Below are 25,256 nucleotides of genomic sequence, written 5' to 3'. Positions count from 1 at the left end.
GTGTCGTGTTATTGGTCTATCTCATTTACAGCTATTATAAAGACAATGTTTCTGAAGGAAGGATACATTAGGAAAGTGCAAAGATTCTGGCAGTGATGTTGTATTGCTTATGAGCAATATGTTCCTGTTGCAATGGAAGGCAGACTGCTTTTGATTCAGTTGCATGCTGTATTAGATACATAGGTTCAACTTGGGTCAAATACTAAGATTAAAGCATCGGCCAAAAATAAACATTCCTCACATGCATAATGTTCCTTGTTTGAATAAGAAAGTAAAAAAGCGACTCTGGTGGGATTCGAACCCACAACCTTTGAATGACTTTGCCAATTCACTTAGAAGTCCAATGCGCTATCCATTGCGCCACAGAGCCAGATGAAAATTCACTTGTGTACAGTAAGGGATGATCGAAGTTTTGTCAATCCAGTGTTTACTTCACATCACATTATCAAGCCTTCTGGGATACATGAAAGAATGATTGTTTTCTGAAACATAAAATGTCTGTAGCAAGAATCATACTTCTGTGTGAAACCTTGAACTGCACCTTTGTTCGCTTCGGGAGAAATTCAGAGAATAGGGTATTACAGTATTTTCTTGCCAAGTGAATAGGTTTGGACAACAATTCCATACCTTAATAAAAAAGAACTGGATAAAAAGTGCAGACATACAATTGGTTAACAATACAAAAACACAAAGAGAATATACCATAAATAGCTTTGAAAGAAGATTTTACTTTATATGTCGCTAGAAACAAATGTCTCAGTGTAGGGTGTCGTGTTTTTGGTCTATCTCATTTACAACTATTATAAAGACAATGTTTCTGAAGGAAGGATACATTAGGAAAGTGCCAAGTTTCTGGCAGTGATGTTGTATTGCTTATGAGCAATATGTTCCTGTTGCAATGGAAGGCAGACTGCTTTTGATTCAGTTGCATGCTGTATTAGATACACAGGTTCAACTTGGGTCAAATACTAAGATTAAAGCATCGGCCAAAAATAAACATTCCTCACATGCATAATGTTCCTTGTTTGAATTAGAAAGTAAAAAATGCGACTCTGGTGGGATTCGAACCCACAACCTTTGAATGACTTTGCCAATTCACTTAGCGCTATCCATTGCGTCACAGAGCCAGATGCAAATCCACTTGAGTACAGTAAGGGATGATCGAAGTTTTGTCAATCCAGTGTTTACTTCACATCATATTATCAAGCCTTCTGGGATACATGAAAGAATGATTGTTTTCTGAAACATAAGATGTCTGTAGCAAGAATCACAGTTCGGGGTGAAACCTTGAACTGCACCTTTGTTCGCTTGGGGAGAAATTCAGAGAATAGGGTATTACAGTATTTTCTTGCCAAGTGAATTGGTTTGGACAACAATTCCATACCTTAATAAAAAAGAACTGGATAAAAAGTGCAGACATACAATTGGTTAACAATACAAAAACACAAAGAGAATATACCATAAATAGCTTTGAAAGAAGATTTTACTTTATATGTCGCTAGAAACAAATGTCTGAGTGTAGGGTGTCGTGTTTTGGTCTATCTCATTTACAGCTATTATAAAGACAATGTTTCTGAAGGAAGGATACATTAGGAAAGTGCCAAGTTTCTGGCAGTAAAGTTTTATTGCTTATCAGAAATATGTTCCTGTTGCAATGGAAGGCGGACTGCTTTTGATTCAGTTGCATGCTGTATTAGATACATAGGTTCAACTTGGGTCAAATACTAAGATTAAAGCATCGGCCAAAAATAAACATTCCTCACATGCATAATGTTGCTTGTTTGAATAAGAAAGTAAAAAAAGCCACTCTGGTGGGATTCGAACCCACAACCTTTGAATGACTTTGCCAATTCACTTAGAAGTCCAATGCACTATCCATTGCGCCACAGAGCCAGATGAAAATTCACTTGTGTACAGTAAGGGATGATCGAAGTTTTGTCAATCCAGTGTTTACTTCACATCACATTATCAAGCCTTCTGGGATACATGAAAGAATGATTGTTTTCTGAAACATAAAATGTCTGTAGCAAGAATCACACTTCTGTGTGAAACCTTGAACTGCACCTTTGTTCGCTTGGGGAGAAATTCAGAGAATAGGGTATTACAGTATTTTCTTGCCAAGTGAATAGGTTTGGACAACAATTCCATACCTTAATAAAAAAGAACTGGATAAAAAGTGCAGACATACAATTGGTTAACAATACAAAAACACAAAGAGAATATACCATAAATAGCTTTGAAAGAAGATTTTACTTTATATGTCGCTAGAAACAAATGTCTCAGTGTAGGGTGTCGTGTTTTTGGTCTATCTCATTTACAACTATTATAAAGACAATGTTTCTGAAGGAAGGATACATTAGGAAAGTGCCAAGTTTCTGGCAGTGATGTTGTATTGCTTATGAGCAATATGTTCCTGTTGCAATGGAAGGCAGACTGCTTTTGATTCAGTTGCATGCTGTATTAGATACACAGGTTCAACTTGGGTAAAATACTAAGATTAAAGCATCGGCCAAAAATAAACATTCCTCACATGCATAATGTTCCTTGTTTGAATTAGAAAGTAAAAAATGCGACGCTGGTGGGATTCGAACCCACAACCTTTGAATGACTTTGCCAATTCTCTTAGAAGTCCAAAACGCTATCCATTGCGCCACAGAGCCAGATGAAAATCCACTTGCGTACAGTAAGGGATGATCGAAGTTTTGTCAATCCAGTGTTTACTTCACATCATATTATCAAGCCTTCTGGGATACATGAAAGAATGATTGTTTTCTGAAACATAAGATGTCTGTAGCAAGAATCACAGTTCGGGGTGAAACCTTGAACTGCACCTTTGTTCGCTTGGGGAGAAATTCAGAGAATAGGGTATTACAGTATTTTCTTGCCAAGTGAATTGGTTTGGACAACAATTCCATACCTTAATAAAAAAGAACTGGATAAAAAGTGCAGACATACAATTGGTTAACAATACAAAAACACAAAGAGAATATACCATAAATAGCTTTGAAAGAAGATTTTACTTTATATGTCGCTAGAAACAAATGTCTGAGTGTAGGGTGTCGTGTTTTGGTCTATCTCATTTACAGCTATTATAAAGACAATGTTTCTGAAGGAAGGATACATTAGAAAAGTGCCAAGTTTCTGGCAGTGATGTTGTATTGCTCATGAGCAATATGTTCCTGTTGCAATGGAAGGCAGACTGCTTTTGATTCAGTTGCATGCTGTATTAGATACATAGGTTCAACTTGGGTCAAATACTAAGATTAAAGCATCGGCCAAAAATAAACATTCCTCACATGCATAATGTTCCTTGTTTGAATAAGAAAGTAAAAAATGCGACTCTGGTGGGATTCGAACCCACAACCTTTGAATGACTTTGCCAATTCACTTAGAAGTCCAGCGCGCTATCCATTGCGTCACAGAGCCAGATGCAAATCCACTTGAGTACAGTAAGGGATGATCGAAGTTTTGTCAATCCAGTGTTTACTTCACATCATATTATCAAGCCTTCTGGGATACATGAAAGAATGATTGTTTTCTGAAACATAAGATGTCTGTAGCAAGAATCACAGTTCGGGGTGAAACCTTGAACTGCACCTTTGTTCGCTTGGGGAGAAATTCAGAGAATAGGGTATTACAGTATTTTCTTGCCAAGTGAATTGGTTTGGACAACAATTCCATACCTTAATAAAAAAGAACTGGATAAAAAGTGCAGACATACAATTGGTTAACAATACAAAAACACAAAGAGAATATACCATAAATAGCTTTGAAAGAAGATTTTACTTTATATGTCGCTAGAAACAAATGTCTGAGTGTAGGGTGTCGTGTTTTGGTCTATCTCATTTACAGCTATTATAAAGACAATGTTTCTGAAGGAAGGATACATTAGGAAAGTGCCAAGTTTCTGGCAGTAATGTTGTATTGCTTATGAGCAATATGTTCCTGTTGCAATGGAAGGCGGACTGCTTTTGATTCAGTTGCATGCTGTATTAGATACATAGGTTCAACTTGGGTCAAATACTAAGATTAAAGCATCGGCCAAAAATAAACATTCCTCACATGCATAATGTTGCTTGTTTGAATAAGAAAGTAAGAAATGCTACTCTGGTGAGATTCGAACCCACAACCTTTGAATGACTTTGCAAATTCACTTAGAAGTCCAATGCACTATCCATTGCGCCACAGACAGAGCCAGATGAAAATCAACTTGCGTACAGTAAGGGATGATCGAAGTTTTGTCAATCCAGTGTTTACTTCACATCATATTATCAAGCCTTCTGGGATACAAGAAAGAATGATTGACTTCTGAAACATAAAATGTCTGTAGCAAGAATCACACTTCTGTGTGAAACCTTGAACTGCACCTTTGTTCGCTTGGGGAGAAATTCAGAGAATAGGGTATTACAGTATTTTCTTGCCAAGTGAATAGGTTTGGACAACAATTCCATACCTTAATAAAAAAGAACTGGATAAAAAGTGCAGACATACAATTGGTTAACAATACAAAAACACAAAGAGAATATACCATAAATAGCTTTGAAAGAAGATTTTACTTTATATGTCGCTAGAAACAAATGTCTGAGTGTAGGGTGTCGTGTTTTTGGTCTATCTCATTTACAGCTATTATAAAGACAATGTTTCTGAAGGAAGGATACATTAGGAAAGTGCCAAGTTTCTGGCAGTAATGTTGTATTGCTTATGAGCAATATGTTCCTGTTGCAATGGAAGGCAGACTGCTTTTGATTCAGTTGCATGCTGTATTAGATACATAGGTTCAACTTGGGTCAAATACTAAGATTAAAGCATCGGCCAAAAATAAACATTCCTCACATGCATAATGTTCCTTGTTTGAATAAGAAAGTAAAAAATGCGACTTTGGTGGGATTCGAACCCACAACCTTTAAATGATTTTGCAATTTCACTTAGAAGTCCAACGCGCTATCCATTGCGCCACAGAGCCATATCAAAACCAACTTTCGTACATTAAGGGATGATCGAAGTTTTGTCAATCCAGTGTTTACTTCACATCATATTATCAAGCCTTCTGGGATACATGAAAGAATGATTGTTTTCTGAAACATAAAATGTCTGTAGCAAGAATCGCAGTTCGGGGTGAAACCTTGAACTGCACCTTTGTTCGCTTGGGGAGAAATTCAGAGAATAGGGTATTACAGTATTTTCTTGCCAAGTGAATAGGTTTGGACAACAATTCCATACCTTAATAAAAAAGAACTGGATAAAAAGTGCAGACATACAATTGGTTAACAATACAAAAACACAAAGAGAATATACCATAAATAGCTTTGAAAGAAGATTTTACTTTATATGTCGCTAGAAACAAATGTCTGAGTGTAGGGTGTCGTGTTTTTGGTCTATCTCATTTACAGCTATTATAAAGACAATGTTTCTGAAGGAAGGATACATTAGGAAAGTGCCAAGTTTCTGGCAGTAATGTTGTATTGCTTATGAGCAATATGTTCCTGTTGCAATGGAAGGCAGACTGCTTTTGATTCAGTTGCATGCTGTATTAGATACATAGGTTCAACTTGGGTCAAATACTAAGATTAAAGCATCGGCCAAAAATAAACATTCCTCACATGCATAATGTTCCTTGTTTGAATAAGAAAGTAAAAAATGCGACTTTGGTGGGATTCGAACCCACAACCTTTAAATGATTTTGCAATTTCACTTAGAAGTCCAACGCGCTATCCATTGCACCACAGAGCCATATCAAAACCAACTTTCGTACATTAAGGGATGATCGAAGTTTTGTCAATCCAGTGTTTACTTCACATCACATTATCAAGCCTTCTGGGATACATGAAAGAATGATTGTTTTCTGAAACATAAAATGTCTGTAGCTAGAATCACACTTCTGTGTGAAACCTTGAACTGCACCTTTGTTCGCTTGGGGAGAAATTCAGAGAAGAGGGTATTACAGTATTTTCTTGCCAAGTGAATATGTTTGGACAACAATTCCATACCTTAATAAAAAAGAACTGGATAAAAAGTGCAGCCATACAATTGGTTAACAATACAAAAACACAAAGAGAATATACCATAAATAGCTTTGAAAGTAGATTTTATTTTATATGTCGCTAGAAACAAATGTCTGAGTGTAGGGTGTCGTGTTATTGGTCTATCTCATTTACAGCTATTATAAAGACAATGTTTCTGAAGGAAGGATACATTAGGAAAGTGCAAAGATTCTGGCAGTGATGTTGTATTGCTTATGAGCAATATGTTCCTGTTGCAATGGAAGGCAGACTGCTTTTGATTCAGTTGCATGCTGTATTAGATACATAGGTTCAACTTGGGTCAAATACTAAGATTAAAGCATCGGCCAAAAATAAACATTCCTCACATGCATAATGTTCCTTGTTTGAATAAGAAAGTAAAAAAAGCCACTCTGGTGGGATTCGAACCCACAACCTTTGAATGACTTTGCCAATTCACTTAGAAGTCCAATGCGCTATCCATTGCGCCACAGAGCCAGATGAAAATTCACTTGTGTACAGTAAGGGATGATCGAAGTTTTGTCAATCCAGTGTTTACTTCACATCACATTATCAAGCCTTCTGGGATACATGAAAGAATGATTGTTTTCTGAAACATAAAATGTCTGTAGCAAGAATCACACTTCTGTGTGAAACCTTGAACTGCACCTTTGTTCGCTTGGGGAGAAATTCAGAGAATAGGGTATTACAGTATTTTCTTGCCAAGTGAATAGGTTTGGACAACAATTCCATACCTTAATAAAAAAGAACTGGATAAAAAGTGCAGACATACAATTGGTTAACAATACAAAAACACAAAGAGAATATACCATAAATAGCTTTGAAAGAAGATTTTACTTTATATGTCGCTAGAAACAAATGTCTCAGTGTAGGGTGTCGTGTTTTTGGTCTATCTCATTTACAACTATTATAAAGACAATGTTTCTGAAGGAAGGATACATTAGGAAAGTGCCAAGTTTCTGGCAGTGATGTTGTATTGCTTATGAGCAATATGTTCCTGTTGCAATGGAAGGCAGACTGCTTTTGATTCAGTTGCATGCTGTATTAGATACACAGGTTCAACTTGGGTAAAATACTAAGATTAAAGCATCGGCCAAAAATAAACATTCCTCACATGCATAATGTTCCTTGTTTGAATTAGAAAGTAAAAAATGCGACTCTGGTGGGATTCGAACCCACAACCTTTGAATGACTTTGCCAATTCTCTTAGAAGTCCAACACGCTATCCATTGCGCCACAGAGCCAGATGAAAATCCACTTGCGTACAGTAAGGGATGATCGAAGTTTTGTCAATCCAGTGTTTACTTCACATCATATTATCAAGCCTTCTGGGATACATGAAAGAATGATTGTTTTCTGAAACATAAGATGTCTGTAGCAAGAATCACAGTTCGGGGTGAAACCTTGAACTGCACCTTTGTTCGCTTGGGGAGAAATTCAGAGAATAGGGTATTACAGTATTTTCTTGCCAAGTGAATTGGTTTGGACAACAATTCCATACCTTAATAAAAAAGAACTGGATAAAAAGTGCAGACATACAATTGGTTAACAATACAAAAACACAAAGAGAATATACCATAAATAGCTTTGAAAGAAGATTTTACTTTATATGTCGCTAGAAACAAATGTCTGAGTGTAGGGTGTCGTGTTTTGGTCTATCTCATTTACAGCTATTATAAAGACAATGTTTCTGAAGGAAGGATACATTAGAAAAGTGCCAAGTTTCTGGCAGTGATGTTGTATTGCTCATGAGCAATATGTTCCTGTTGCAATGGAAGGCAGACTGCTTTTGATTCAGTTGCATGCTGTATTAGATACATAGGTTCAACTTGGGTCAAATACTAAGATTAAAGCATCGGCCAAAAATAAACATTCCTCACATGCATAATGTTCCTTGTTTGAATAAGAAAGTAAAAAATGCGACTCTGGTGGGATTCGAACCCACAACCTTTGAATGACTTTGCCAATTCACTTAGAAGTCCAACGCGCTATCCATTGCGTCACAGAGCCAGATGCAAATCCACTTGAGTACAGTAAGGGATGATCGAAGTTTTGTCAATCCAGTGTTTACTTCACATCATATTATCAAGCCTTCTGCGATACAAGAAAGAATAATTGTTTTCTGAAACATAAAATGTCTGTAGAAGAATCACACTTCTGGGTGAAACCTTGAACTCCACCTTTGTTCCTTTAGGGATAAATTCGGAGAATAGGGTATTACTGTATTTTCTTGCAAACTGAATACGTTTGGACAACAATTCCATACCTTAATAAAAAAGAACTGGATAAAAAGTGCAGACATACAATTGGTTAACAATACAAAAACACAAAGAGAATATACCATAAATAGCTTTGAAAGAAGATTTTACTTTATATGTCGCTAGAAACAAATGTCTGAGTGTAGGGTGTCGTGTTTTTGGTCTATCTCATTTACAGCTGTTATAAAGACCATGTTTCTGAAGGAAGGATACATTAGGAAAGTGCCAAGTTTCTGGCAGTAATGTTGTATTGCTTATGAGCAATATGTTCCTGTTGCAATGGAAGGCGGACTGCTTTTGATTCAGTTGCATGCTGTATTAGATACATAGGTTCAACTTGAGTCAAATACTAAGATTAAAGTATCGGCCAAAAATAAACATTCCTCACATGCATAATGTTGCTTGTTTGAATAAGAAAGTAAAAAATGCTACTCTGGTGAGATTCGAACCCACAACCTTTGAATGACTTTGCAAATTCACTTAGAAGTCCAATGCACTATCCATTGCGCCACAGAGCCAGATGAAAATCAACTTGCGTACAGTAAGGGATGATCGAAGTTTTGTCAATCCAGTATTTACTTCACATCATATTATCAAGCCTTCTGGGATACAAGAAAGAATGATTGGCTTCTGAAACATAAAATGTCTGTAGCAAGAATCACACTTCTGTGTGAAACCTTGAACTGCACCTTTGTTCGCTTGGGGAGAAATTCAGAGAATAGGGTATTACAGTATTTTCTTGCCAAGTGAATAGGTTTGGACAACAATTCCATACCTTAATAAAAAAGAACTGGATAAAAAGTGCAGACATACAATTGGTTAACAATACAAAAACACAAAGAGAATATACCATAAATAGCTTTGAAAGAAGATTTTACTTTATATGTCGCTAGAAACAAATGTCTGAGTGTAGGGTGTCGTGTTTTTGGTCTATCTCATTTACAGCTATTATAAAGACAATGTTTCTGAAGGAAGGATACATTAGGAAAGTGCCAAGTTTCTGGCAGTAATGTTGTATTGCTTATGAGCAATATGTTCCTGTTGCAATGGAAGGCAGACTGCTTTTGATTCAGTTGCATGCTGTATTAGATACATAGGTTCAACTTGGGTCAAATACTAAGATTAAAGCATCGGCCAAAAATAAACATTCCTCACATGCATAATGTTCCTTGTTTGAATAAGAAAGTAAAAAATGCGACTTTGGTGGGATTCGAACCCACAACCTTTGAATGATTTTGCAATTTCACTTAGAAGTCCAACGCGCTATCCATTGCGCCACAGAGCCATATGAAAACCAACTTTCGTACATTAAGGGATGATCGAAGTTTTGTCAATCCAGTGTTTACTTCACATCATATTATCAAGCCTTCTGGGATACATGAAAGAATGATTGTTTTCTGAAACATAAAATGTCTGTAGCTAGAATCACACTTCTGTGTGAAACCTTGAACTGCACCTTTGTTCGCTTGGGGAGAAATTCAGAGAATAGGGTATTACAGTATTTTCTTGCCAAGTGAATAGGTTTGGACAACAATTCCATACCTTAATAAAAAAGAACTGGATAAAAAGTGCAGCCATACAATTGGTTAACAATACAAAAACACAAAGAGAATATACCATAAATAGCTTTGAAAGAAGATTTTACTTTATATGTCGCTAGAAACAAATGTCTGAGTGTAGGGTGTCGTGTTATTGGTCTATCTCATTTACAGCTATTATAAAGACAATGTTTCTGAAGGAAGGATACATTAGGAAAGTGCAAGGTTTCTGGCAGTGATGTTGTATTGCTCATGAGCAATATGTTCCTGTTGCAATGGAAGGCAGACTGCTTTTGATTCAGTTGCATGCTGTATTAGATACATAGGTTCAACTTGGGTCAAATACTAAGATTAAAGCATCGGCCAAAAATAGACATTCCTCACATGCATAATGTTCCTTGTTTGAATAAGAAAGTAAAAAATGCGACTCTGGTGGGATTCAAACCCACAACCTTTGAATGACTTTGCAAATTCACTTAGAAGTCCAACGCGCTACCCATTGCGCCACAGAGCCAGATAAAAATCCATTTGCGTACAGTAAGGGATGATCGAAGTTTTGTCAATCCAGTGTTTACTTCACATCACATTATCAAGCCTTCTGGGATACATGAAAGAATGATTGTTTTCTGAAGCATAAAATGTCTGTAGCAAGAATCACACTTCTTTGTGAAACCTTGAACTGCACCTTTGTTCACTTGGGGAGAAATTCAGAGAATAGGGTATTACAGTATTTTCTTGCCAAGTGAATTGGTTTGGACAACAATTCCATACCTTACTAAAAAAGAACTGGATAAAAAGTGCAGACATACAATTGGTTAACAATACAAAAACACAAAGAGAATATACCATAAATAGCTTTGCAAGAAGATTTTACTTTATATGTCGCTAGAAACAAATGTCTGAGTGTAGGGTGTCGTGTTTTGGTCTATCTCATTTACAGCTATTATAAAGACAATGTTTCTGAAGGAAGGATACATTAGGAAAGTGCCAAGTTTCTGGCAGTAAAGTTTTATTGCTTATCAGCAATATGTTCCTGTTGCAATGGAAGGCGGACTGCTTTTGATTCAGTCGCATGCTATATTAGATACATAGGTTCAACTTGGGTCAAATACTAAGATTAAAGCATCGGCCAAAAATAAACATTCCTCACATGCATAATGTTGCTTGTTTGAATAAGAAAGTAAAAAATGCTACTCTGGTGGGATTCGAACCCACAACCTTTGAATGACTTTGCCAATTTATTTAGAAGTCCAACACGCTATCCATTGCGCCACAGAGCCAGATGAAAATCCACTTGCGTACAGTAAGGGATGATCGAAGTTTTGTCAATCCAGTGTTTACTTCACATCACATTATCAAGCCTTCTGGGATACATGAAAGAATGATTGTTTTCTGAAACATAAAATGTCTGTAGCTAGAATCACACTTCTGTGTGAAACCTTGAACTGCACCTTTGTTCGCTTGGGGAGAAATTCAGAGAAGAGGGTATTACAGTATTTTCTTGCCAAGTGAATATGTTTGGACAACAATTCCATACCTTAATAAAAAAGAACTGGATAAAAAGTGCAGCCATACAATTGGTTAACAATACAAAAACACAAAGAGAATATACCATAAATAGCTTTGAAAGTAGATTTTATTTTATATGTCGCTAGAAACAAATGTCTGAGTGTAGGGTGTCGTGTTATTGGTCTATCTCATTTACAGCTATTATAAAGACAATGTTTCTGAAAGAAGGATACATTAGGAAAGTGCAAAGATTCTGGCAGTGATGTTGTATTGCTTATGAGCAATATGTTCCTGTTGCAATGGAAGGCAGACTGCTTTTGATTCAGTTGCATGCTGTATTAGATACATAGGTTCAACTTGGGTCAAATACTAAGATTAAAGCATCGGCCAAAAATAAACATTCCTCACATGCATAATGTTCCTTGTTTGAATAAGAAAGTAAAAAAAGCCACTCTGGTGGGATTCGAACCCACAACCTTTGAATGACTTTGCCAATTCACTTAGAAGTCCAATGCACTATCCATTGCGCCACAGAGCCAGATGAAAATTCATTTGTGTACAGTAAGGGATGATCGAAGTTTTGTCAATCCAGTGTTTACTTCACATCACATTATCAAGCCTTCTGGGATACATGAAAGAATGATTGTTTTCTGAAACATAAAATGTCTGTAGCAAGAATCACACTTCTGTGTGAAACCTTGAACTGCACCTTTGTTCGCTTGGGGAGAAATTCAGAGAATAGGGTATTACAGTATTTTCTTGCCAAGTGAATAGGTTTGGACAACAATTCCATACCTTAATAAAAAAGAACTGGATAAAAAGTGCAGACATACAATTGGTTAACAATACAAAAACACAAAGAGAATATACCATAAATAGCTTTGAAAGAAGATTTTACTTTATATGTCGCTAGAAACAAATGTCTCAGTGTAGGGTGTCGTGTTTTTGGTCTATCTCATTTACAACTATTATAAAGACAATGTTTCTGAAGGAAGGATACATTAGGAAAGTGCCAAGTTTCTGGCAGTGATGTTGTATTGCTTATGAGCAATATGTTCCTGTTGCAATGGAAGGCAGACTGCTTTTGATTCAGTTGCATGCTGTATTAGATACACAGGTTCAACTTGGGTAAAATACTAAGATTAAAGCATCGGCCAAAAATAAACATTCCTCACATGCATAATGTTCCTTGTTTGAATTAGAAAGTAAAAAATGCGACTCTGGTGGGATTCGAACCCACAACCTTTGAATGACTTTGCCAATTCTCTTAGAAGTCCAACACGCTATCCATTGCGCCACAGAGCCAGATGAAAATCCACTTGCGTACAGTAAGGGATGATAGAAGTTTTGTCAATCCAGTGTTTACTTCACATCATATTATCAAGCCTTCTGGGATACATGAAAGAATGATTGTTTTCTGAAACATAAGATGTCTGTAGCAAGAATCACAGTTCGGGGTGAAACCTTGAACTGCACCTTTGTTCGCTTGGGGAGAAATTCAGAGAATAGGGTATTACAGTATTTTCTTGCCAAGTGAATTGGTTTGGACAACAATTCCATACCTTAATAAAAAAGAACTGGATAAAAAGTGCAGACATACAATTGGTTAACAATACAAAAACACAAAGAGAATATACCATAAATAGCTTTGAAAGAAGATTTTACTTTATATGTCGCTAGAAACAAATGTCTGAGTGTAGGGTGTCGTGTTTTGGTCTATCTCATTTACAGCTATTATAAAGACAATGTTTCTGAAGGAAGGATACATTAGGAAAGTGCAAGGTTTCTGGCAGTGATGTTGTATTGCTCATGAGCAATATGTTCCTGTTGCAATGGAAGGCAGACTGCTTTTGATTCAGTTGCATGCTGTATTAGATACATAGGTTCAACTTGGGTCAAATACTAAGATTAAAGCATCGGCCAAAAATAGACATTCCTCACATGCATAATGTTCCTTGTTTGAATAAGAAAGTAAAAAATGCGACTCTGGTGGGATTCAAACCCACAACCTTTGAATGACTTTGCAAATTCACTTAGAAGTCCAACGCGCTACCCATTGCGCCACAGAGCCAGATAAAAATCCATTTGCGTACAGTAAGGGATGATCGAAGTTTTGTCAATCCAGTGTTTACTTCACATCACATTATCAAGCCTTCTGGGATACATGAAAGAATGATTGTTTTCTGAAGCATAAAATGTCTGTAGCAAGAATCACACTTCTTTGTGAAACCTTGAACTGCACCTTTGTTCGCTTGGGGAGAAATTCAGAGAATAGGGTATTACAGTATTTTCTTGCCAAGTGAATTGGTTTGGACAACAATTCCATACCTTACTAAAAAAGAACTGGATAAAAAGTGCAGACATATAATTGGTTAACAATACAAAAACACAAAGAGAATATACCATAAATAGCTTTGCAAGAAGATTTTACTTTATATGTCGCTAGAAACAAATGTCTGAGTGTAGGGTGTCGTGTTTTGGTCTATCTCATTTACAGCTATTATAAAGACAATGTTTCTGAAGGAAGGATACATTAGGAAAGTGCCAAGTTTCTGGCAGTAAAGTTTTATTGCTTATCAGCAATATGTTCCTGTTGCAATGGAAGGCGGACTGCTTTTGATTCAGTCGCATGCTATATTAGATACATAGGTTCAACTTGGGTCAAATACTAAGATTAAAGCATCGGCCAAAAATAAACATTCCTCACATGCATAATGTTGCTTGTTTGAATAAGAAAGTAAAAAATGCTACTCTGGTGGGATTCGAACCCACAACCTTTGAATGACTTTGCCAATTTATTTAGAAGTCCAACACGCTATCCATTGCGCCACAGAGCCAGATGAAAATCCACTTGCGTACAGTAAGGGATGATCGAAGTTTTGTCAATCCAGTGTTTACTTCACATCACATTATCAAGCCTTCTGGGATACATGAAAGAATGATTGTTTTCTGAAACATAAAATGTCTGTAGCTAGAATCACACTTCTGTGTGAAACCTTGAACTGCACCTTTGTTCGCTTGGGGAGAAATTCAGAGAAGAGGGTATTACAGTATTTTCTTGCCAAGTGAATATGTTTGGACAACAATTCCATACCTTAATAAAAAAGAACTGGATAAAAAGTGCAGCCATACAATTGGTTAACAATACAAAAACACAAAGAGAATATACCATAAATAGCTTTGAAAGTAGATTTTATTTTATATGTCGCTAGAAACAAATGTCTGAGTGTAGGGTGTCGTGTTATTGGTCTATCTCATTTACAGCTATTATAAAGACAATGTTTCTGAAAGAAGGATACATTAGGAAAGTGCAAAGATTCTGGCAGTGATGTTGTATTGCTTATGAGCAATATGTTCCTGTTGCAATGGAAGGCAGACTGCTTTTGATTCAGTTGCATGCTGTATTAGATACATAGGTTCAACTTGGGTCAAATACTAAGATTAAAGCATCGGCCAAAAATAAACATTCCTCACATGCATAATGTTCCTTGTTTGAATAAGAAAGTAAAAAAAGCCACTCTGGTGGGATTCGAACCCACAACCTTTGAATGACTTTGCCAATTCACTTAGAAGTCCAATGCGCTATCCATTGCGCCACAGAGCCAGATGAAAATTCATTTGTGTACAGTAAGGGATGATCGAAGTTTTGTCAATCCAGTGTTTACTTCACATCACATTATCAAGCCTTCTGGGATACATGAAAGAATGATTGTTTTCTGAAACATAAAATGTCTGTAGCAAGAATCACACTTCTGTGTGAAACCTTGAACTGCACCTTTGTTCGCTTGGGGAGAAATTCAGAGAATAGGGTATTACAGTATTTTCTTGCCAAGTGAATAGGTTTGGACAACAATTCCATACCTTAATAAAAAAGAACTGGATAAAAAGTGCAGACATACAATTGGTTAACAATACAAAAACACAAAGAGAATATACCATAAATAGCTTTGAAAGAAGATTTTACTTTATATGTCGCTAGAAACAAATGTCTCAGTGTAGGGTGTCGTGTTTTTGGTCTATCTCATTTACAACTATTATAAAGACAATGTTTCTGAAGGAAGGATACATTAGGAAAGTGCCAAGTTTCTGGCAGTGATGTTGTATTGCTTATGAGCAATATGTTCCTGTTGCAATGGAAGGCAGACTGCTTTTGATTCAGTTGCATGCTGTATTAGATACACAGGTTCAACTTGGGTAAAATACTAAGATTAAAGCATCGGCCAAAAATAAACATTCCTCACATGCATAATGTTCCTTGTTTGAATTAGAAAGTAAAAAATGCGACTCTGGTGGGATTCGAACCCACAACCTTTGAATGACTTTGCCAATTCTCTTAGAAGTCCAACACGCTATCCATTGCGCCACAGAGCCAGATGAAAATCCACTTGCGTACAGTAAGGGATGATAGAAGTTTTGTCAATCCAGTGTTTACTTCACATCATATTATCAAGCCTTCTGGGATACATGAAAGAATGATTGTTTTCTGAAACATAAGATGTCTGTAGCAAGAATCACAGTTCGGGGTGAAACCTTGAACTGCACCTTTGTTCGCTTGGGGAGAAATTCAGAGAATAGGGTATTACAGTATTTTCTTGCCAAGTGAATTGGTTTGGACAACAATTCCATACCTTAATAAAAAAGAACTGGATAAAAAGTGCAGACATACAATTGGTTAACAATACAAAAACACAAAGAGAATATACCATAAATAGCTTTGAAAGAAGATTTTACTTTATATGTCGCTAGAAACAAATGTCTGAGTGTAGGGTGTCGTGTTTTGGTCTATCTCATTTACAGCTATTATAAAGACAATGTTTCTGAAGGAAGGATACATTAGGAAAGTGCAAGGTTTCTGGCAGTGATGTTGTATTGCTCATGAGCAATATGTTCCTGTTGCAATGGAAGGCAGACTGCTTTTGATTCAGTTGCATGCTGTATTAGATACATAGGTTCAACTTGGGTCAAATACTAAGATTAAAGCATCGGCCAAAAATAGACATTCCTCACATGCATAATGTTCCTTGTTTGAATAAGAAAGTAAAAAATGCGACTCTGGTGGGATTCAAACCCACAACCTTTGAATGACTTTGCAAATTCACTTAGAAGTCCAACGCGCTACCCATTGCGCCACAGAGCCAGATAAAAATCCATTTGCGTACAGTAAGGGATGATCGAAGTTTTGTCAATCCAGTGTTTACTTCACATCACATTATCAAGCCTTCTGGGATACATGAAAGAATGATTGTTTTCTGAAGCATAAAATGTCTGTAGCAAGAATCACACTTCTTTGTGAAACCTTGAACTGCACCTTTGTTCGCTTGGGGAGAAATTCAGAGAATAGGGTATTACAGTATTTTCTTGCCAAGTGAATTGGTTTGGACAACAATTCCATACCTTACTAAAAAAGAACTGGATAAAAAGTGCAGACATATAATTGGTTAACAATACAAAAACACAAAGAGAATATACCATAAATAGCTTTGCAAGAAGATTTTACTTTATATGTCGCTAGAAACAAATGTCTGAGTGTAGGGTGTCGTGTTTTGGTCTATCTCATTTACAGCTATTATAAAGACAATGTTTCTGAAGGAAGGATACATTAGGAAAGTGCCAAGTTTCTGGCAGTAAAGTTTTATTGCTTATCAGCAATATGTTCCTGTTGCAATGGAAGGCGGACTGCTTTTGATTCAGTCGCATGCTATATTAGATACATAGGTTCAACTTGGGTCAAATACTAAGATTAAAGCATCGGCCAAAAATAAACATTCCTCACATGCATAATGTTGCTTGTTTGAATAAGAAAGTAAAAAATGCTACTCTGGTGGGATTCGAACCCACAACCTTTGAATGACTTTGCCAATTTATTTAGAAGTCCAACACGCTATCCATTGCGCCACAGAGCCAGATGAAAATCCACTTGCGTACAGTAAGGGATGATCGAAGTTTTGTCAATCCAGTGTTTACTTCACATCACATTATCAAGCCTTCTGGGATACATGAAAGAATGATTGTTTTCTGAAACATAAAATGTCTGTAGCTAGAATCACACTTCTGTGTGAAACCTTGAACTGCACCTTTGTTCGCTTGGGGAGAAATTCAGAGAAGAGGGTATTACAGTATTTTCTTGCCAAGTGAATATGTTTGGACAACAATTCCATACCTTAATAAAAAAGAACTGGATAAAAAGTGCAGCCATACAATTGGTTAACAATACAAAAACACAAAGAGAATATACCATAAATAGCTTTGAAAGTAGATTTTATTTTATATGTCGCTAGAAACAAATGTCTGAGTGTAGGGTGTCGTGTTATTGGTCTATCTCATTTACAGCTATTATAAAGACAATGTTTCTGAAAGAAGGATACATTAGGAAAGTGCAAAGATTCTGGCAGTGATGTTGTATTGCTTATGAGCAATATGTTCCTGTTGCAATGGAAGGCAGACTGCTTTTGATTCAGTTGCATGCTGTATTAGATACATAGGTTCAACTTGGGTCAAATACTAAGATTAAAGCATCGGCCAAAAATAAACATTCCTCACATGCATAATGTTCCTTGTTTGAATAAGAAAGTAAAAAAAGCCACTCTGGTGGGATTCGAACCCACAACCTTTGAATGACTTTGCCAATTCACTTAGAAGTCCAATGCGCTATCCATTGCGCCACAGAGCCAGATGAAAATTCATTTGTGTACAGTAAGGGATGATCGAAGTTTTGTCAATCCAGTGTTTACTTCACATCACATTATCAAGCCTTCTGGGATACATGAAAGAATGATTGTTTTCTGAAACATAAAATGTCTGTAGCAAGAATCACACTTCTGTGTGAAACCTTGAACTGCACCTTTGTTCGCTTGGGGAGAAATTCAGAGAATAGGGTATTACAGTATTTTCTTGCCAAGTGAATAGGTTTGGACAACAATTCCATACCTTAATAAAAAAGAACTGGATAAAAAGTGCAGACATACAATTGGTTAACAATACAAAAACACAAAGAGAATATACCATAAATAGCTTTGAAAGAAGATTTTACTTTATATGTCGCTAGAAACAAATGTCTCAGTGTAGGGTGTCGTGTTTTTGGTCTATCTCATTTACAACTATTATAAAGACAATGTTTCTGAAGGAAGGATACATTAGGAAAGTGCCAAGTTTCTGGCAGTGATGTTGTATTGCTTATGAGCAATATGTTCCTGTTGCAATGGAAGGCAGACTGCTTTTGATTCAGTTGCATGCTGTATTAGATACACAGGTTCAACTTGGGTAAAATACTAAGATTAAAGCATCGGCCAAAAATAAACATTCCTCACATGCATAATGTTCCTTGTTTGAATTAGAAAGTAAAAAATGCGACTCTGGTGGGATTCGAACCCACAACCTTTGAATGACTTTGCCAATTCTCTTAGAAGTCCAACACGCTATCCATTGCGCCACAGAGCCAGATGAAAATCCACTTGCGTACAGTAAGGGATGATAGAAGTTTTGTCAATCCAGTGTTTACTTCACATCATATTATCAAGCCTTCTGGGATACATGAAAGAATGATTGTTTTCTGAAACATAAGATGTCTGTAGCAAGAATCACAGTTCGGGGTGAAACCTTGAACTGCACCTTTGTTCGCTTGGGGAGAAATTCAGAGAATAGGGTATTACAGTATTTTCTTGCCAAGTGAATTGGTTTGGACAACAATTCCATACCTTAATAAAAAAGAACTGGATAAAAAGTGCAGACATACAATTGGTTAACAATACAAAAACACAAAGAGAATATACCATAAATAGCTTTGAAAGAAGATTTTACTTTATATGTCGCTAGAAACAAATGTCTGAGTGTAGGGTGTCGTGTTTTGGTCTATCTCATTTACAGCTATTATAAAGACAATGTTTCTGAAGGAAGGATACATTAGGAAAGTGCAAGGTTTCTGGCAGTGATGTTGTATTGCTCATGAGCAATATGTTCCTGTTGCAATGGAAGGCAGACTGCTTTTGATTCAGTTGCATGCTGTATTAGATACATAGGTTCAACTTGGGTCAAATACTAAGATTAAAGCATCGGCCAAAAATAGACATTCCTCACATGCATAATGTTCCTTGTTTGAATAAGAAAGTAAAAAATGCGACTCTGGTGGGATTCAAACCCACAACCTTTGAATGACTTTGCAAATTCACTTAGAAGTCCAACGCGCTACCCATTGCGCCACAGAGCCAGATAAAAATCCATTTGCGTACAGTAAGGGATGATCGAAGTTTTGTCAATCCAGTGTTTACTTCACATCACATTATCAAGCCTTCTGGGATACATGAAAGAATGATTGTTTTCTGAAGCATAAAATGTCTGTAGCAAGAATCACACTTCTTTGTGAAACCTTGAACTGCACCTTTGTTCGCTTGGGGAGAAATTCAGAGAATAGGGTATTACAGTATTTTCTTGCCAAGTGAATTGGTTTGGACAACAATTCCATACCTTACTAAAAAAGAACTGGATAAAAAGTGCAGACATATAATTGGTTAACAATACAAAAACACAAAGAGAATATACCATAAATAGCTTTGCAAGAAGATTTTACTTTATATGTCGCTAGAAACAAATGTCTGAGTGTAGGGTGTCGTGTTTTGGTCTATCTCATTTACAGCTATTATAAAGACAATGTTTCTGAAGGAAGGATACATTAGGAAAGTGCCAAGTTTCTGGCAGTAAAGTTTTATTGCTTATCAGCAATATGTTCCTGTTGCAATGGAAGGCGGACTGCTTTTGATTCAGTCGCATGCTATATTAGATACATAGGTTCAACTTGGGTCAAATACTAAGATTAAAGCATCGGCCAAAAATAAACATTCCTCACATGCATAATGTTGCTTGTTTGAATAAGAAAGTAAAAAATGCTACTCTGGTGGGATTCGAACCCACAACCTTTGAATGACTTTGCCAATTTATTTAGAAGTCCAACACGCTATCCATTGCGCCACAGAGCCAGATGAAAATCCACTTGCGTACAGTAAGGGATGATCGAAGTTTTGTCAATCCAGTGTTTACTTCACATCACATTATCAAGCCTTCTGGGATACATGAAAGAATGATTGTTTTCTGAAACATAAAATGTCTGTAGCTAGAATCACACTTCTGTGTGAAACCTTGAACTGCACCTTTGTTCGCTTGGGGAGAAATTCAGAGAAGAGGGTATTACAGTATTTTCTTGCCAAGTGAATATGTTTGGACAACAATTCCATACCTTAATAAAAAAGAACTGGATAAAAAGTGCAGCCATACAATTGGTTAACAATACAAAAACACAAAGAGAATATACCATAAATAGCTTTGAAAGTAGATTTTATTTTATATGTCGCTAGAAACAAATGTCTGAGTGTAGGGTGTCGTGTTATTGGTCTATCTCATTTACAGCTATTATAAAGACAATGTTTCTGAAGGAAGGATACATTAGGAAAGTGCAAAGATTCTGGCAGTGATGTTGTATTGCTTATGAGCAATATGTTCCTGTTGCAATGGAAGGCAGACTGCTTTTGATTCAGTTGCATGCTGTATTAGATACATAGGTTCAACTTGGGTCAAATACTAAGATTAAAGCATCGGCCAAAAATAAACATTCCTCACATGCATAATGTTCCTTGTTTGAATAAGAAAGTAAAAAAAGCCACTCTGGTGGGATTCGAACCCACAACCTTTGAATGACTTTGCCAATTCACTTAGAAGTCCAATGCGCTATCCATTGCGCCACAGAGCCAGATGAAAATTCACTTGTGTACAGTAAGGGATGATCGAAGTTTTGTCAATCCAGTGTTTACTTCACATCACATTATCAAGCCTTCTGGGATACATGAAAGAATGATTGTTTTCTGAAACATAAAATGTCTGTAGCAAGAATCACACTTCTGTGTGAAACCTTGAACTGCACCTTTGTTCGCTTGGGGAGAAATTCAGAGAATAGGGTATTACAGTATTTTCTTGCCAAGTGAATAGGTTTGGACAACAATTCCATACCTTAATAAAAAAGAACTGGATAAAAAGTGCAGACATACAATTGGTTAACAATACAAAAACACAAAGAGAATATACCATAAATAGCTTTGAAAGAAGATTTTACTTTATATGTCGCTAGAAACAAATGTCTCAGTGTAGGGTGTCGTGTTTTTGGTCTATCTCATTTACAACTATTATAAAGACAATGTTTCTGAAGGAAGGATACATTAGGAAAGTGCCAAGTTTCTGGCAGTGATGTTGTATTGCTTATGAGCAATATGTTCCTGTTGCAATGGAAGGCAGACTGCTTTTGATTCAGTTGCATGCTGTATTAGATACACAGGTTCAACTTGGGTAAAATACTAAGATTAAAGCATCGGCCAAAAATAAACATTCCTCACATGCATAATGTTCCTTGTTTGAATTAGAAAGTAAAAAATGCGACTCTGGTGGGATTCGAACCCACAACCTTTGAATGACTTTGCCAATTCTCTTAGAAGTCCAACACGCTATCCATTGCGCCACAGAGCCAGATGAAAATCCACTTGCGTACAGTAAGGGATGATCGAAGTTTTGTCAATCCAGTGTTTACTTCACATCATATTATCAAGCCTTCTGGGATACATGAAAGAATGATTGTTTTCTGAAACATAAGATGTCTGTAGCAAGAATCACAGTTCGGGGTGAAACCTTGAACTGCACCTTTGTTCGCTTGGGGAGAAATTCAGAGAATAGGGTATTACAGTATTTTCTTGCCAAGTGAATTGGTTTGGACAACAATTCCATACCTTAATAAAAAAGAACTGGATAAAAAGTGCAGACATACAATTGGTTAACAATACAAAAACACAAAGAGAATATACCATAAATAGCTTTGAAAGAAGATTTTACTTTATATGTCGCTAGAAACAAATGTCTGAGTGTAGGGTGTCGTGTTTTGGTCTATCTCATTTACAGCTATTATAAAGACAATGTTTCTGAAGGAAGGATACATTAGAAAAGTGCCAAGTTTCTGGCAGTGATGTTGTATTGCTCATGAGCAATATGTTCCTGTTGCAATGGAAGGCAGACTGCTTTTGATTCAGTTGCATGCTGTATTAGATACATAGGTTCAACTTGGGTCAAATACTAAGATTAAAGCATCGGCCAAAAATAAACATTCCTCACATGCATAATGTTCCTTGTTTGAATAAGAAAGTAAAAAATGCGACTCTGGTGGGATTCGAACCCACAACCTTTGAATGACTTTGCCAATTCACTTAGAAGTCCAACGCGCTATCCATTGCGTCACAGAGCCAGATGCAAATCCACTTGAGTACAGTAAGGGATGATCGAAGTTTTGTCAATCCAGTGTTTACTTCACATCATATTATCAAGCCTTCTGCGATACAAGAAAGAATAATTGTTTTCTGAAACATAAAATGTCTGTAGAAGAATCACACTTCTGGGTGAAACCTTGAACTCCACCTTTGTTCCTATAGGGATAAATTCGGAGAATAGGGTATTACTGTATTTTCTTGCAAACTGAATACGTTTGGACAACAATTCCATACCTTAATAAAAAAGAACTGGATAAAAAGTGCAGACATACAATTGGTTAACAATACAAAAACACAAAGAGAATATACCATAAATAGCTTTGAAAGAAGATTTTACTTTATATGTCGCTAGAAACAAATGTCTGAGTGTAGGGTGTCGTGTTTTTGGTCTATCTCATTTACAGCTGTTATAAAGACCATGTTTTTGAAGGAAGGATACATTAGGAAAGTGCCAAGTTTCTGGCAGTAATGTTGTATTGCTTATGAGCAATATGTTCCTGTTGCAATGGAAGGCGGACTGCTTTTGATTCAGTTGCATGCTGTATTAGATACATAGGTTCAACTTGGGTCAAATACTAAGATTAAAGCATCGGCCAAAAATAAACATTCCTCACATGCATAATGTTGCTTGTTTGAATAAGAAAGTAAAAAATGCTACTCTGGTGAGATTCGAACCCACAACCTTTGAATGACTTTGCAAATTCACTTAGAAGTCCAATGCACTATCCATTGCGCCACAGAGCCAGATGAAAATCAACTTGCGTACAGTAAGGGATGATCGAAGTTTTGTCAATCCAGTGTTTACTTCACATCATATTATCAAGCCTTCTGGGATACAAGAAAGAATGATTGACTTCTGAAACATAAAATGTCTGTAGCAAGAATCACACTTCTGTGTGAAACCTTGAACTGCACCTTTGTTCGCTTGGGGAGAAATTCAGAGAATAGGGTATTACAGTATTTTCTTGCCAAGTGAATAGGTTTGGACAACAATTCCATACCTTAATAAAAAAGAACTGGATAAAAAGTGCAGACATACAATTGGTTAACAATACAAAAACACAAAGAGAATATACCATAAATAGCTTTGAAAGAAGATTTTACTTTATATGTCGCTAGAAACAAATGTCTGAGTGTAGGGTGTCGTGTTTTTGGTCTATCTCATTTACAGCTATTATAAAGACAATGTTTCTGAAGGAAGGATACATTAGGAAAGTGTCAAGTTTCTGGCAGTAATGTTGTATTGCTTATGAGCAATATGTTCCTGTTGCAATGGAAGGCAGACTGCTTTTGATTCAGGTGCATGCTGTATTAGATACATAGGTTCAACTTGGGTCAAATACTAAGATTAAAGCATCGGCCAAAAATAAACATTCCTCACATGCATAATGTTCCTTGTTTGAATAAGAAAGTAAAAAATGCGACTTTGGTGGGATTCGAACCCACAACCTTTAAATGATTTTGCAATTTCACTTAGAAGTCCAACGCGCTATCCATTGCGCCACAGAGCCATATCAAAACCAACTTTCGTACATTAAGGGATGATCGAAGTTTTGTCAATCCAGTGTTTACTTCACATCATATTATCAAGCCTTCTGGGATACATGAAAGAATGATTGTTTTCTGAAACATAAAATGTCTGTAGCAAGAATCGCAGTTCGGGGTGAAACCTTGAACTGCACCTTTGTTCGCTTGGGGAGAAATTAGGAGAATAGGTTATTACTGTATTTTCTTGCATACTGAATACGTTTGGACAACAATTCCATACCGTAATAAAAAAGAACTGGATAAAAAGTGCAGACATACAATTGGTTAACAATACAAAAACACAAAGAGAATATACCATAAATAGCTTTGAAAGAAGATTTTACTTTATATGTCGCTAGAAACAAATGTCTGAGTGTAGGGTGTCGTGTTTTGGTCTATCTCATTTACAGCTATTATAAAGACAATGTTTCTGAAGGAAGGATACATTAGAAAAGTGCCAAGTTTCTGGCAGTGATGTTGTATTGCTCATGAGCAATATGTTCCTCTTGCAATGGAAGGCAGACTGCTTTTGATTCAGTTGCATGCTGTATTAGATACATAGGTTCAACTTGGGTCAAATACTAAGATTAAAGCATCGGCCAAAAATAAACATTCCTCACATGCATAATGTTCCTTGTTTGAATAAGAAAGTAAAAAATGCGACTCTGGTGGGATTCGAACCCACAACCTTTGAATGACTTTGCCAATTCACTTAGAAGTCCAACGCGCTATCCATTGCGCCACAGAGCCAGATGAAAATCCACTTGAGTACAGTAAGGGATGATCGAAGTTTTGTCAATCCAGTGTTTACTTCACATCATATTATCAAGCCTTCTGCGATACAAGAAAGAATAATTATTTTCTGAAACATAAAATGTCTGTAGAAGAATCACACTTCTGGGTGAAACCTTGAACTCCACCTTTGTTCCTTTAGGGATAAATTCGGAGAATAGGGTATTACTGTATTTTCTTGCAAACTGAATACGTTTGGACAACAATTCCATACCTTAATAAAAAAGAACTGGATAAAAAGTGCAGACATACAATTGGTTAACAATACAAAAACACAAAGAGAATATACCATAAATAGCTTTGAAAGAAGATTTTACTTTA

At 36.4% G+C, this 25,256-nt stretch overlaps 11 non-coding genes across 11 annotated transcripts; all 11 read right to left on the bottom strand.

The window, feature by feature from the left end:
- Positions 1-280: 280 nt before the first annotated feature.
- TRNAR-UCU (transfer RNA arginine (anticodon UCU)) lies at positions 281-370 on the bottom strand. The gene is given in 2 exon segments: positions 281-316; positions 334-370. It is a non-coding gene; the product is annotated as a tRNA-Arg (tRNA).
- Positions 371-7,174: 6,804 nt separating this feature from the next.
- Positions 7,175-7,264, bottom strand: TRNAR-UCU (transfer RNA arginine (anticodon UCU)). The gene is given in 2 exon segments: positions 7,175-7,210; positions 7,228-7,264. It is a non-coding gene; the product is annotated as a tRNA-Arg (tRNA).
- A 2,976-nt stretch (positions 7,265-10,240) lies between these two features.
- On the bottom strand, positions 10,241-10,330 carry TRNAR-UCU (transfer RNA arginine (anticodon UCU)). Its single transcript is given in 2 exon segments — positions 10,241-10,276; positions 10,294-10,330. It is a non-coding gene; the product is annotated as a tRNA-Arg (tRNA).
- Positions 10,331-12,540: 2,210 nt separating this feature from the next.
- On the bottom strand, positions 12,541-12,630 carry TRNAR-UCU (transfer RNA arginine (anticodon UCU)). The gene is given in 2 exon segments: positions 12,541-12,576; positions 12,594-12,630. It is a non-coding gene; the product is annotated as a tRNA-Arg (tRNA).
- Positions 12,631-13,306: 676 nt separating this feature from the next.
- TRNAR-UCU (transfer RNA arginine (anticodon UCU)) lies at positions 13,307-13,396 on the bottom strand. Its single transcript is given in 2 exon segments — positions 13,307-13,342; positions 13,360-13,396. It is a non-coding gene; the product is annotated as a tRNA-Arg (tRNA).
- A 2,210-nt stretch (positions 13,397-15,606) lies between these two features.
- On the bottom strand, positions 15,607-15,696 carry TRNAR-UCU (transfer RNA arginine (anticodon UCU)). Its single transcript is given in 2 exon segments — positions 15,607-15,642; positions 15,660-15,696. It is a non-coding gene; the product is annotated as a tRNA-Arg (tRNA).
- A 676-nt stretch (positions 15,697-16,372) lies between these two features.
- On the bottom strand, positions 16,373-16,462 carry TRNAR-UCU (transfer RNA arginine (anticodon UCU)). Its single transcript is given in 2 exon segments — positions 16,373-16,408; positions 16,426-16,462. It is a non-coding gene; the product is annotated as a tRNA-Arg (tRNA).
- A 2,210-nt stretch (positions 16,463-18,672) lies between these two features.
- TRNAR-UCU (transfer RNA arginine (anticodon UCU)) lies at positions 18,673-18,762 on the bottom strand. Its single transcript is given in 2 exon segments — positions 18,673-18,708; positions 18,726-18,762. It is a non-coding gene; the product is annotated as a tRNA-Arg (tRNA).
- A 676-nt stretch (positions 18,763-19,438) lies between these two features.
- Positions 19,439-19,528, bottom strand: TRNAR-UCU (transfer RNA arginine (anticodon UCU)). The gene is given in 2 exon segments: positions 19,439-19,474; positions 19,492-19,528. It is a non-coding gene; the product is annotated as a tRNA-Arg (tRNA).
- Positions 19,529-21,738: 2,210 nt separating this feature from the next.
- On the bottom strand, positions 21,739-21,828 carry TRNAR-UCU (transfer RNA arginine (anticodon UCU)). The gene is given in 2 exon segments: positions 21,739-21,774; positions 21,792-21,828. It is a non-coding gene; the product is annotated as a tRNA-Arg (tRNA).
- A 2,975-nt stretch (positions 21,829-24,803) lies between these two features.
- TRNAR-UCU (transfer RNA arginine (anticodon UCU)) lies at positions 24,804-24,893 on the bottom strand. Its single transcript is given in 2 exon segments — positions 24,804-24,839; positions 24,857-24,893. It is a non-coding gene; the product is annotated as a tRNA-Arg (tRNA).
- Positions 24,894-25,256: the final 363 nt, after the last annotated feature.

This window comes from Ambystoma mexicanum (assembly GCF_040938575.1).
Source record: "Ambystoma mexicanum isolate Mex_15411 chromosome 12 unlocalized genomic scaffold, UKY_AmexF1_1 Mex_chr12_unloc.1, whole genome shotgun sequence".
In the NCBI taxonomy this organism is placed as follows: Eukaryota; Metazoa; Chordata; class Amphibia; order Caudata; family Ambystomatidae; genus Ambystoma; species Ambystoma mexicanum.
The sequence above is the reverse complement of the archived record's forward strand: the minus strand, read 5'-3'. Positions and strand labels throughout refer to the sequence as shown.